We start from the raw sequence: 14449 nt of genomic DNA on the forward strand, positions 1-14449 counted from the left end.
ACCACCTGTCGGGAACGGGTCATACAAAGGGATTTTGGGGTGGGTTTGCTGATGACTGCCAATAGGATTCGGCCAAAAACATTGCAAATGAACACGTTCACATCAATAGCATGCTCTCGCAGGCTTCTCTGAGTACAGGGAAACGCACAAGGGCTGAAACGCCAGCCCATCGAGGAATCTAGTACGATTTAGCGTTAGGAGTTGAGGATGTAACGCCGTTCAATGTAAACAATGGAAAGCGAAACGTCCCCGTCTCGGCGAGAGTTCCTTGAGTGACCTCACTAGTCAGAAATCAGAAAAAAAGTCATATTTTCACATCAACAAGAGTAATAATAGATCAGAAGCTTTTTCGGTAGCTTCTTTGATGTGAGTGTTTGCCGCGAGTTTCATACGCATAGAATAAACCATTGCCTAAATCACCTACCTAGAACATACAATTTGCGCGAATGAAAACAATGGAGGTGTCTTCGAAAACACGCCATCGATTTCTGCGTATTTTGCAATAGCTATCACGCAACAACTTCATGGGCACTGGACGTGTAACAGGTCGAAAAATAATGTTGCGATGCAGCCGACATACTCAGAGTGCCAAGCTTTCCTGAGAGCTTTAGTTCCCGCGAAGAATTTTCGAGGCGTATAGGTCAGTGCAAGCGTTGTATTAAGGTAGTTTGGTTAGATCACGGCCGAACGGCAAAGAAACATCCTTGGAGGCCGGATAACGCATATGTATATATAGCTACCTAGATGTGCCCGGTTCTATAGTATAGCCTATAGCATTCGCGGTAATACGTGTGCTTAATATTCTTTCATATGACCCTGCAGTGGCGTCTGCCTCGCTATAAATAAACACTCTGGAATGCGAGCAGAGTCGGTGTTATCGAGCGATCACTTTTGCGAGATCTCGCGTGACTCGGCACCGGAGACGCCCAAGACTACGGCCGACAGCGCTCCTGGCACTGGGACAAGCTAGCGGGTTTGTCACACGGCACAATGTTGGTGCGGTGTTGTCCAGGACTCGCCGCGATGGCCCAGCGGCTACGAGGTTCTGCCATCGAGCAGTAGGTCGTGCGAGATTCGATTTCGGGGTCAGGCCGACCGCGTTCCGATGGGATGGAATTCAAAAACGCTCAAGTCCTCGGATTTGCCTGCAAGTAAAAGCTCATCCAGCAGCTTTTTGTTTACGGTACGCGATGACTTCGGCTTCGTAACATATGTACAAGCGAACATGCTTGTGTACTAAATTATAGGAACAAGTGAGCTCTTTTGTTACTACACCCTTCCAAAAAAGTATATTATATGTGTGGACGTCACGGGAGTGTAGAATTACTTCTCAGTGACATATTTAAGCTCACTAGAAATACAATGACAACAAATAAAACCATATAGATTTTCAAGTTTCGTGATTATCGATAAAAGTAGATTGCACTGTGAACTGAGCAGTCATAGTAGCTACGTCTGTAGTTTTTATTCGTTTTACAATATTACAGTCGATTGACGTAAATTATAAGCTAAGTGCGGCTACATATCGCCACACAAAGAACTTGCAATGGGAAAGGGACTTCAGTAAAGTTGTTTGAAGCCAGAGAGATCGCTCATCCAGTTTTCTCCTCGTCTCTTTCGATATGTATGTTCAATATCAGAGGAATCCAAAACTCGCCCAACTTTATTACCAGAAAGATGAAGTTGAGACGAAGCAATGTCTTGTCCATCACGGGTTAGCAGCTGTAAGGGCAGCACATATCTACTGGACCCGCCGTGGTTGCTCAGTGGCTATGGTGTTGGGCTGCTGAGCACAAGGTCGCGGGATCGAATCCCGGCCACGGCGGCCGCATTTCGATGGGGGCGAAATGCGAAAGCACCCGTGTACTTAGATTTAGGTGCCCGTTAATGAACCCCAGGTGGTCAAAATTTCCGGAGTCCCCCACTATGGCGTGCCTCATAATCAGAAAGTGGTTTTGGCACGTAAAACCCCATAATTCAATATATATACTGGCGCAAGAGTTGTCCCTGATATCGTTATAATAAACCTGTGTACGGTACAATGATAATTTTATAGTGGCGAAGAACCCACGTGCACTTAAGAAACACACAAGACAATTGTGGATAAGGATGCGGTATAGGGGAGGGAGAGAGAGATAGAGAGAGAGAGAGAGAGAGAGAGAGAGAGAGAGAGAGATGCAAATGAGAGAAAGGTGAACGCTCTATTCTGAAAAGGCTGTGACTCATTCTTCGCTGCGCACGACTTCTGCACCATCGAGCCAACCGGGGCCGACAATAAAGTGCTTCGGTACTGCAGCGTTCGCTGCAAAACTGCCAGACGAACCAGTGTATAGTATACGTGGGCGTTAGCGGGAATACGCGTTCCGCGACCGCTATCGCTGATGCTTTCACTCAGCTGCGGCCAAACACGACTCTTCGGGCACCCACTATGCACAGCCTAGTAGGCTTTCGCAAACGTTCGCTCTTGACAAGCATGGGGCGTTCATTTGCGTTGTTGCATCATTTATTGCGCAAACGCTGCCCCGCTTTTTCTTGGCGTGAGTGGTTCCGCCACGAGAATAAAGCGAACCATTCCGCCGACGCCAAATGCGGATGCAACGTCGCCGTTGTCGCAACGCTTTCATTTTCGCGTTTATATGTACACTTGCCAGTGGTTTGGTGTTCTTGTTTTGCACCCGACGAGGTCTCTTCGTTTTCAATTTACGCGTCTCTATGCCTTCCAAGGACACCCGAAAGGCCTTTCTTTTTTTTTCTTTCTTACTTTTTATTTCTGAGAGCTGGGTGAAGGGGGAGAGCTGCGTCGAAAGGCACATTCATGAAATTTCAAAAAGCCGTAGGGACAAACAACATGACTAGGAAAGTACACAAAAAGCACCATAGCGGCAAGCCCAGCAGGCTGCGGCCACAAAAGTGTGATTGATGTGAATGTGTTTCAGCCGATCGGCTGAAACATTTTTTTTTGGACGAGTACGTGAACGTACGTGAATATTTTACAAAGCTTTTGCGCGTACGAGACGAAATAAATGAAACGGACGCTCACAAATGGCGAACAAATTTCAGGTTTTACGAATACTGCGCTTATTTTGCAAAACGTATTTTGTTTTGCTTTATATAGCTAACTTTGAAGGCAGACAAATATTTATTCTATTTTCTTAGGGCGTTATTGAATAATTCAACATCGGTGATTGCTTTAAGATGAGCGGCTGCCATTCAAGGTCACCTCAAGGGAGAACAGTCTTAATTAGAGGTTCTTGAATAAGGTGAGGAGGCGACCTGAGGTATAGGAAGCGTTCCGAAATACGGGCATCAAAGACTGATAATGCTGTTTGCAAAGTGCGAGGAATAAGCTGACATAAAGGTGCAGTCGCACGGCTTTAGGAGTGTGAAGCACATATGGTACTCTAATAAAGGAAATAAGCTTTTTAAAAGCGTGAGCAAAAACTCCAGAAATATTCTTCAACGGCTTACGTCTAAACCCCCAAAAAATATATATATTAAAGAAGGGTTTGACAGCACTATCGATTCACAAGCCTGAAACGTTCTGGTGGTGATTAACATTCATTAGGTTAGCTGAACCATCTAAAAACTGGCGCTATTGATTTTTCTGGAACCATTTGACAGCGCTTCCAGCGCTTCCTGGAAGCTCAAATATGAAGAAAGAAGTGCGAATTTACGGACAGAAACTGAAGAATTAAGCGTTCTGTGGAATTTCGGAGTGGTTAACGCCACGTAAGCTCATCAGACAAACAATTGTTCAGTTCTGAGAGGTCAGAGGTACAGACAGGCTTCCAGCTGCCCAGTGCACTCGATAAAAGCATTGTAAGAGGCCGGATCGGGTCATCTCTTTCGCAGAAGTTGAGGGTCAGTTTGGGCTGTTCGCAGATACACTTCGACAACGAATCTCCTTTTCAAGAGACTTCTTGGTAGAGAGAGAGAGAGAGAGAGACAAAGAGGAGGAAAGACAGGGAGGTTAGCCAGTGTAAGTACCGGCTGGCTACCCTGTGCTAGGGAAAGGGGTAAAGGGAATAAAAGGAGAAAGAAGAAGAAGAGGAGAAAAAAAATAAGGAAATTCACGCAGTAACGCGATACTACGCGATACAACACTCAAAGGCGATCGCACAATTCGCATGTCCTTAAAAACTTAAGCAAAGCCCTTAAGGCCTTGAGTCCCGAAGCCCGTCTGGACCAGTGTCCTAGAGCTTTCTCCTCTGTAAAGGGGCGATTGTCCAGTTTTTTTCGAGCGCGGTTACGAGCACTGTACTTGGCACTTTGTAGCTGGGACAAGCTGTCGTGAAGCCTTCGAAATCGCTACGTCGCACGGATATCGCGCGACGCACTTCCAACTAATCTGCGATTGCATAATACATTTCCTCGTAAGCGATTCTTCGAAGAAGGGGTCGTAATAATAAATGACAGCGCCGGCACACGTCCTCATGCGAACGCCGTTCTCGATAGCAAATCCATCGAGAAAATCTCGCCATATCGATACGTACTAGAGAGTTATACCTCAGCGAGGCAGCGGGCGAGCGGGCCAGCGTAGACGCCACTGCGCATGGTGTACCGCGCATGCGCACTGGCGTCTACGCTGGCCCGCTGGGCCCAGTGGCTCACTGAGCTATAACTCTATATTGCTTGGCGATAAAACAGGGCCCTCTGGACAACTGCTGGAGTAATAACCACCAAAGAAGCTCGGAAATAGAGTCCCTATCATTTTACCCTCTCAGCCACACATACACCCAAGTGTCTTTCTCGTGTTCCCTATTTAGAAACGTTGCGTTGCACATTGAAGCCTGCGACTACAGAGCTGACAAGCTCGGCAGTTGTCAATCCATATTACATGGCACAAGAAAGAGGTAATCTAGACACCGCTGTAAAAGGCGTTCCATTATTGCGCTGTGATTATTACGCTGTTATGTCACAAAGCAGACAAGTTTCCGGCATTGGACCATATCTTTGATATCACCCACCCATCGAAAGCATATAAAACCAAAGTTCTTTTATTTCGGGGACGTCGACGAATCTTCGGCTGGCTCTTGGTGCCGCCCTAATGTACACATCTCGCAGTCCAACAGTTCGTCTGTGCTCTCAGTGATAGACGACAGATTATACTTGCATTTCCAAAAAGGAAAAAAAAAGAAAAAAAAGAAGGAAAGACACCTGATCTGCGGTCTAGGAGAATGAAAATACTGAAAACTATGTAGTTCTGAAGATTCGCACCGGAAAAGCCTACAGCGCTGATAAGCAAGGAAGTAATGTGCCAGGGCCTGCCTCTTCGCACATGTAGTTAGGCACAGAACTGCCGCGGTGGCTCCGTGGCTCTATGGTGTTCTGCTGATCAGTACAAGGTCGTGGGTTCGATTACCAGTCACGGCGGCCTCATTTCGAAGGGGGTGAAATGCAAACACGCTCGCGTACCTAGATTTAGGTGCCCGTTAAAGAACCCCCAACGTGGATCAAATTAATCCTGAACCATTCCCTAAGGCGTCCCTCGCGACAAAGTGTCCAGCTTGGGGATGTTAAATCCCACAAACCTTTTTTTTTTCATGCAGCACGGTTTTCAAGTATGCACAAACGCTCCCCTCCTCCCAGCCTCACACCAGTGGTTGGGCGGGTGAGCTCGACCATAGCGACGCATGTGGAGGGGAAGTGTCCTGCCTCTGACACCAGCTTAACTGTCTCGCTCATTGGGGAAACATGAGCTACACATGGCAAGAAATTTTTGGACATTGCTCCTTCGGCTGTCGTTTGAACTTCACCGCAATGCATGTTTACAAAAGAATGGCAGCGTTAAAAAAAAAGATATTTCAGAATATCAGCCAAATTAGTGGCAGCCAAGGAGCATGTGACTGCCACTAGCTTCGCGATAATTCTCAAGTCTTTCAATCCCCGTCATCGCCTACTCTGGTGCCCGGGACACGCGGGGATAGAGGGGAACGAACAGGCTAACGCGTTAGCTCGAGGGTGTACTAACCGAGCGACGGCGTCCTCTTCTAACCCCAACCACTCGCACTATACCCCTCAAAATCCCATCAATGTAAACACCAAACACATGATTGCTCATCAGCGCAGAGTCCGCAGAAGCTACCCGTCGCATAACCCACAACTTAAAGGGGAAGAGGCCGCCGATTGGCGCAAAATACAGACTGGCGTACTCCCCCATATTAGGTTGCCACCCTAATACATGTAACCTGGGTGTGCACTAAGCGCCCTGATAGGCCAAATAGCAATAACACAATGGAGCAGTGGGAGGCACAGCTCACCCGTTCCGACACGGCAGGACAAACGTCCTTAATCGGCCACGTCATGCAGGCGGCGGAGGCCAATGGGGCCCTGGACTGGGGGGCTCCGACCACTCCTCCTTAAAATCTCTTTCTGTCAAATAAAGTTTCTATGTATGTAAATATTCGTAACTTCCCTGCAGCGTTATTACAGTGTTTTGGTCCGGACTAAACATCGTGGTGCAACCGCCATGTGACGTAGTAGGGCGCCACGAAATGAAGCTTCGCCATAATGCGCGTTTAAGCGGTCTGTCGCGCCCCCGATGCTGAAGTGACTATGCGGCCAATATATAGGGAGTGACTGGGGAGTGACGTTTGGCAGACTGCCAAACGGAATCGGCTCCTGGGAAGAAAAGGTAAGTGCGACGGCAGCTTAATTTTACGCCACTTTTACGTCACATATAGGGTTGGACGGAGAGCTGCGCTTCGCGGTGCCGCGGGCGTAATCAGGTAAACTTAACGAATAATTTGACGCCAGTTATTTCGGCCCACATGGCCATTTTGAAGTGGGAAAGCCTGTAACTAAACTTTTATGCCGATTACCTTCAGCTGTTTCATATAAACATGTGCCGTAAAGCTTGTAACTGAGGAGTTAATTATTGCAGTTTGAATGAATCCCGCTGGTTGTTTTCGAAAGTATGTTCGCCTTCGTAGATAAGTCATTTGCACCTTAAAGGGGTGTACGGTAGCGCGATTAAAAGACGGGACAAAAGAAGACACATAGGGACACACACAGCGCTTGAAGATACATTACCAACAAGCCCATATTGCAACCCTCTTTTGCACCGACCTAATTTTGAATAGGTGAGTACAGATGTTTGGTCAGTACAATACAGTTTCCTTTGTTTACATTTGTTTACATACAGTTTACATTTTTCCTTTGTTTAAGTGTTCGCAGTGAAAAAAAAGGACACCATATTTTAAAACAAGCGTTTTCATTTAGGCTTCAAATTTTATTGTTTGAGAAGCTTTAAAAAGTAGCAAAATAAGTTTCACGGACTCGAAGCCTTACGTTTACAAATTTGTAACCTTGCAGGGGCAAAAGGGGCAAAATTTTGTATATTACAAGCTGTTCTCACAAAAGCAAATCGTTTAATTAAATTTTCACAAAACTGACGTAAATCAAAAATGTTAAGCCAAGTGTAATCTAATGCGTTATAGTAGTCTGCACCTTAGACGTTCTGACAGGTGATGTTAGCAGATTTGTGATATCTATTTTTCGGGCGGAGTTACAGAGTCGTGTCATAAACTATATGCTTCAGGTCCCTTTTTCTTAGATTTACGAATTTCCGGCAATTTAGTGCGAGATATTACAATATCAGTCAAAAATATAATTCCTCTAGTTACTACATTTGAAACTACTAATGCCTTTTCAATAATTTGGAACTTCCTCCATTTTACGGTAGGTATGTGGTGATGTTCGTGTGCAACATTTCCCTAGACACTCTTCAAGCAAAGGGAATCCGTTAAAATTGCCCTGGTGCTGGACGAAATCGAACCCACGTCACACGGGTTTCTCAAGCCCAGTAGCCAGACTCTTTAGTGCGCTGCCTCACGAGCGCCCGCCCAGCCGGCGAGGCAACGATTCACATCGTTCGCACGCACCGCTGCCCCGCACATCTCGGAGGCCACGCGCGAACTTGGCGGTGACGCCGTTAGATGGCGCAGCGGGTCCAGATAGAAGCTCGAGAGAGGAACACAGCTGCACGACGTGCCTCATGCACGCCGTGCTTCTGCGGTGGCAATGCAGTGTGTCGCTACGTTGCTTGGTTGCTAATCGCATTAACGTTCACGCTCGTCGTGAAGTGGCTTTTGCCGGAAATATTTTTTAAAATAGAAATGTAAAATATATTTCATTCAAATCGGTCCAGTGGTTGCGCAATTATGATATTTGTGCTCTCCAGAACTGTTAACACTGTCAAATCGCAGTTGGCCCTGATTTAAAGCTTATTCGTAACGATTGAGCAATGCGATATGCAATAAATAGAGCTGAGCGAAATTACGGTGTTATAACTCAGGCGCAGTCGACAGCGTACGTCTGGCGACAATGTATCAGACAAGAACACGGTACTAACTAGGCCGTGAATGAATTCTTTCGGAGACCGAAAACGAACAAGATTTTTTTTTCTTCGAAACCTAGGCATGCAGGCTGAAATCAAGTGGTGTAGTCTACTTGCGTCTGTTCGACAAAGGTAATGCAGCGAGACATTTTAAAGTTGTACTGCTGGGGCTCCATAACTTACAACTATTCCAAAACGCTTTTAATCCACTTTCCCGACGTTAAATTTACGTTACCGCCGACGCAAGTATCGTGCGGTGACCCGCAGCGCTGTTTGAACAGAGCCTATTCAGACGCTCTACTCGCGTATAGGAGGTCATTTTTGTTTGCTTTCAAAGCGAATAGCACTGCCTACCTTGACAGGTTCTTCTGATCTAATTGGGTGACAAGAGGCGAGGAACATGCAGAAGTGGAGAGGGTTTGAGTGGGGCCGGGCTAGGAGAGTGAAAATAGGTAGCCGGATGACGAGGGTGGTGCCGGCGTCTGCGATTGGCCGGCCCCTCCTTGCTTAGCGTGTGGCGGCTGGTCGAGAATCGCCACGGCGTACAGCGCGACGTTAAAAATGCCGCTAAAATGGGTCCTCAGCGAAGAACAGTTGGCTGAGCGATGGCTTGTACGTGTCAAAGAGCTCGACATCGTTATATTGCCACGCAAAAATTGTTATTATACGCAAATAAATTCACATTGCAGTAAAACACGTTGTGGGGCTAGTTGGTGCATAGCTTTCAATAGAATAAGCGCCAAAAAGTGACAGCACACAAGAAGAAAAATAGACAGGACAAGGCGCCTTGTCCTGTCTGTTTTTCTTCTTGTGTGCTGTCACATTTTGGCGCTTATTCTATTGAAATTCATATTGCCCTGCAGCGTCGAGTCGTGCCAGAGTGACCGGAGGGCAGCGATCTGCTATTTCTTTTGGAACGTTGCAGTCTTGGATTATTAAAAAAATTATAAAATTATTAACTTATTATAAAAAAAATTATTAAAAAATATTAATGCACCTTTAATGCATGCGCTACACTTTAACGTGGTGAGCTTTCTCCGTTTTGCGACGTCGCGTGACCGACAGGATAAGTGGGCACGACCCGAAAGTTTTTAACCAAGAAAGGAAGTCTAATGGCGAGAAAAGCATAGAATCAGAAATAAACATTTTTCTTTTGTTCGGTTTAATTATCCATAATCAGTGTGTACACGTCACATCATATGGGGAGTTTCCGAGGTTTTCGCTACGTCGCGTGACACACAGGCGAAGTAGGGGTGGCGCGAAAAATTTTTGACGAATCGTGGAGGGCTGATCGCAGAAGTGGAATAGCAACAGTTGGGAATAGTTTAACGTTATAGCGCCCCTGTGCTAGAACAAATAATTTGTTTTTCGCAGATGCAGGTGCCCTCTAGGATTTTGATACCGACTGTACGTGCCTTTGTCTTGAGATAGCCAAAAATGCTTTCGCGAAGCTCCGCTTGCAACATCACACTCACTGGTGGGACGTAGCATGAAAGCAGAAATACAGGGCTGATTCTTGAGTTTTACATATCAAAAGTACACGTGGTTTGCGAAAGGCACTGTAGTGAAGTGCTCCTGTTTGACTATTGACCTCCTAGGGTACCTTAAAGTGCATCGAAATCTCAATACACGGGCGCTGTCTACGTTCCTACCCTGTCTGAATGCAAACCAATATAGGGCGCAGTGTAATGAATAATGCATTAGCCCCGTTTGACCGAGTAGAAAGGTCTTGTGTAATCTTGCCTTTTTTTTGGGGGGGGGGGGGGTCAAGCAGGCGGAGTTCCGCAATGTGACAGCGGACCGGAAAAACTGCTGCTGTCATCCCTTACGTTCATGCCGTATTGCATAACAAGAAGATTCACCAGTGTGCTGGAGTTGATACCATTTTTTCAGCCTCCCACAACTTTTAGCTTCGGTGAAAAACGAAACCAAGAGCACTTCTGAAGAAAATGCGAAACAAACAAACAAACAAACAAACAAACAAACAAACAAACAAACAAACAAACAAACAAACAAACAAACAAACAAACAAACAAACAAACAAACAAACGTTTTTCCAAACTGACTTTTTTCTTCTTCTTTGTAACCGACTGCGACTCCGCTATCTTGTGGCCGTTTGTACATCGGACAACCGGGCGGGTATCTAAACAAATGGCCTCGTGAACACAGCATTCTGTGATAGACTTACCTTGCAATGTACTGCAAGGCTTGCGGCTGCAGCCTTCTTGTTGAATGAGAAAAAAAAAATGGTTGTAGGAAAAAGAAGCGATGAAACGTCACCGCATGATACATGCTACCAGCCCAGCTGAACTAAACGAGCAATGTGTTGATAAGGCAGCGACTTCGCTGTGGGAAGAACATTGTACTTTATTATCATACCAGCTGAATTATGATACGAGGTTACATGTCTGTCGAAAAACGAAGAAAAAGAGAACATCGCATTTTGTTTTTAATATTGTCACTGCAGCCTGTCTCATCTATCTTGGTGATATGTGATGGCTTATAACGAGCACGTCCCCTGAACAAAGCTTATCGGAGGCAAGCACGATCGTTCTTGTCTTCTCCTCTTTCCGTGACTTTGTATGCGCTTCAAAAATACGAGGTGAAATATTCGCCTGCACCCGACCAACTGAAACGACAACCTAACATGAAAACAACGAGCAGGGACTTCAGAAGTGTTCGGTAATTTCGTAAATATAGCGGGTAGGTGGGCGATATGAACGGCGCTATTCGCTTATCAGATAGATCCTCTACCCCCTCCCCCCCCAAAAAAAAAAGAAAAAGAAAAGAAAAACACCGGCGTAGCAATTGCCAAAACGAGACAGGAAGGAGCAGGAGAGAAAAAACCGTCAACAGAGAGATCCGAACAGGCAAACATGACATAGCTACTTATTCTTCAGCTACATTCGTACAATAGATATCGCTTGCAGATGTGCTTTTTTAAGTTTATTTCTCGACTATTGGATTGTTTCGATATCCTTCTACATATCATTGTAAGCTGCAGTGCGTAAAGCTGCAGTGCGTAGTGCGTTAGAAAGAGCAAAAGACGGCTTGACACGTACTAAAGTTTTGGCCTCTCTTTCAAGCTTGCTGAAGTTTAACAGTATCTTCATATCCTATGACCGACACTGAAGTACATGTATCGTCCAAGAGTCGTAAACAAATTGATTCGATACGATTTAAGTATATACTGCGGGGAAAAAACAATGGACAACAAGTTCGTGTGAAGCCGCCCCAGGTTGCTTGCAACCTAAGCACGACACGTGGAACAGCAGCGTGCATTTTGAGCCCATGCGCGGGCGTATTGCCTGGCGCGCCCCAGAACTAGGCTTCGAGGGGCAGGTCGGGAAGAAACTTCCTTGATCCCCTGGTCCGTAAGCTTTTGCCACCGACAGTGCCGAGGGCGCACCGAAAAACAAAGAGACGACAAAGCTGGCACGTGTGCCTTCGCTCAATGCAAGCGAAGCGGTCGCACAAAGGTGCGCAGAATAATGGAATATAAGAGTTCTTTATCGGAAACATGATGTCACAGCTTCAACAGCTCATTTTCTCGAAGTCCCGAAGAGACGTGTTTTCTTGCGATTGAAGATTTTCGCTGCCACAAAAAGAAATTCAAAGAGAGAGAGAGAGAGAGAGAGAGAGAGAGAGAGAGAGAGAGGGAGGGAGGGAGGGAGGGAGGGAGGGAGGGAGGGAGAAGAGCGGATGACTAAGGCACTATTCAGGGGAGCTACTGAGATTTACGCTGAACGCGAGGGCGCCTTCAAAATGCGTGCGCTGAGGAGAAAAAAAAGTTTCAATAGCGGACGCTTGCTCTATGGCTTCCTTCTTTTATCCTGGCAACAGATAAACATAAACACAGTGCTCAGACACGCGTGTTCTGGAGCGGCGAAATGTATTAACAAACACAGCGCTACAGGCGAATGCGCACCGGAACCAAAGACGGGGAACCCATGAACGAAATAAGACAAAACAAAAAGAGCAACAGCATGCTCGTCAGTCTTTCGACCGACGTAGGGCAGTAAACTTAAGAAACAAACAGGGCAACAAGCCGAGAGAAAGCAGTGGGAGTAGGAGGAGGGAGGTCGAAAGAAGCACACAGAAGAGCGCGCAGTAGGAATTGTCCCATCGATCTTCTCTTCGACCCCTCAGAGCACGGGCTTTCTTTTCATACCCGCGGAGAGCATCGAAATGCGCAGACGACGAAAAATTCGGTATCCCCGATTCTCTCCCAAAGCAATCTACGATCGGATAATCTACGGAAGCCGGGCAATCGCGAGCCTTTCCGCGCTTTCTTCTGCCCCTCGCGACGGGGACACAAGGGAGAGCGCTCAAAACGATGGAAATTTCGTCGAACCTCACTCACGGTGGTTTGGTATACGCATACGCACAGATGCCGTATGCCTATGTGGATCAGGGGCGCAGATGTAGAGCGGAGCAGCAGGAGTAATAAGGGACGGAGGACAAATGCCGGTGCCGATGCACACCCAATCACGGAGTACACGCGATTCAACGAGGGCGCATTATGCAGGATATAGGCGGGGAGAGGAGCTCAGGCCGAAGGCAGGGAGAGAAGGACGTTTGGTGTATCCTTAATTTGCTCGCTGAGGGCGATGACTGACTTCGTAAGAATAGCAAATCTGACCGGAACAACAACAACAACAACAACAAAAAAACGCGTGTACTTTTACATCTTGAAGTTTGTAATCGCCAGGTAGCTTGTTGTTTGCAACAAAAATGAAGCGCATAACTAGACGCGACGAAAGAACGAAAGTAACTGTAACACTGTCCTTAGGTTGAGCGACAATAAATCTTTTACGTGCCCTTTAGAAGGGAAATTTCCAAATCTTATTCAAATCAGCTGAACAGAGGATGAATGGCCATTCGTATTCACCTACGGATCAACAACGTACAGATAAAGGTTCGGCGGCATTGTTTCAAAATCCCAACGCTCCGCATTTGAAAAGGCACTACCTGGCACACTATTAGCCCACGGTGACAGCTGTAAGGTTCACCGCCGCAAATGAGATTAGTCGCGAGTAGGTAGACGAAGAAACGCCATGTTGAGGAGCTATGTTCTCCCCTCATGAATGCAACTGTTTACTGCCCTCTTCAGTTGCAATGACATCTGCCATCCCTTCTTTGATTGGCCATCAAGCCAACTTTTAAATATATAACGAGTCATACTTGTGTAGAAGGAAATGAGACAGTAGACGTAATGTCTACTGTCCGCTGTCTTGTTAAGTACCTTGACAAGCACTGAACTCGCACTGTGGAGGGCCAGATACCTACACAGTTTGCCAAAAAAGGTGTGCGTAGCCGGACGGTTCAACGAACGCACGAAAACGTCACCTATCGTTGAACGTCGGTTTATAGGCCGGTTTATATGCTCGTGTAAGGGCCGCACCCTCACTATGGAGGGCAAAATTTTGGAGAGAAAATTCAAAATGTCCCGCCGGAGCTAGCTGCTTCTCTGCCGACTCCGTTCAGGCTGGCGCCGCCGCGCCATTATTTCTTTGTGCAGCGCATCGTCTCGGCTGTGTTGGCAATGTTTCCAGTCAAATCGGTGGCATTTCGCCTCTAGAGAAGGGGGCCCTGTTTGGGTCGGCGCTGGTCAGCGACGATGGGCCGGCATCTGAGGTCGTTTACTGCAGCGTTATGTCACATGCGCATCTATTACCCTCTGCTACTGTTGCGGAAACAGCACGAACGTCTAGCGGGTCGTCATCGGCCTGAATCATATACGAGCCGCACCCAGTCAAGATTATAGAACAAAAAAGTGCGGCCATTACAGGAGTATATACGGTACTGCACGTGTCACACAGCTGTAGACAAATTTCGGTTCACACTGGTTCCGCACATGCAGTGCAAACCGAAATTTGTGCACCAGTGTGCGACATGTGTAGCTTTTCACACTCCCGTACACGTGCGGCATGGGGGCGGTGCGGCGCGCGGCTCGAGCGTAACTCGGCCTTAAATGACAGTTGACCGCACCGGCGACGCAAAGCATCGCCTACCCCTGGATGCGGCCCTAAAACCTAGCTCCTTACATCGCACCACGAAAGGGATCGATTCGGAGCTTTGATTCACTAACAAGGACGGCTCCGTAAGACA

At 46.8% G+C, this 14449-nt stretch overlaps 1 protein-coding gene across 5 annotated transcripts in view; it reads right to left on the bottom strand.

Annotated features, from left to right (window-relative positions):
• LOC135912490 (protein qui-1-like) overlaps positions 1 to 14449 on the bottom strand; it is a 725699-nt gene that overhangs the window by 53772 nt on the left and 657478 nt on the right. The gene's annotated exons all lie outside the window — the stretch shown is intronic.

The sequence above is a fragment of the Dermacentor albipictus genome, chromosome 1 (assembly GCF_038994185.2).
Source record: "Dermacentor albipictus isolate Rhodes 1998 colony chromosome 1, USDA_Dalb.pri_finalv2, whole genome shotgun sequence".
NCBI classification, from domain to species: Eukaryota; Metazoa; Arthropoda; class Arachnida; order Ixodida; family Ixodidae; genus Dermacentor; species Dermacentor albipictus.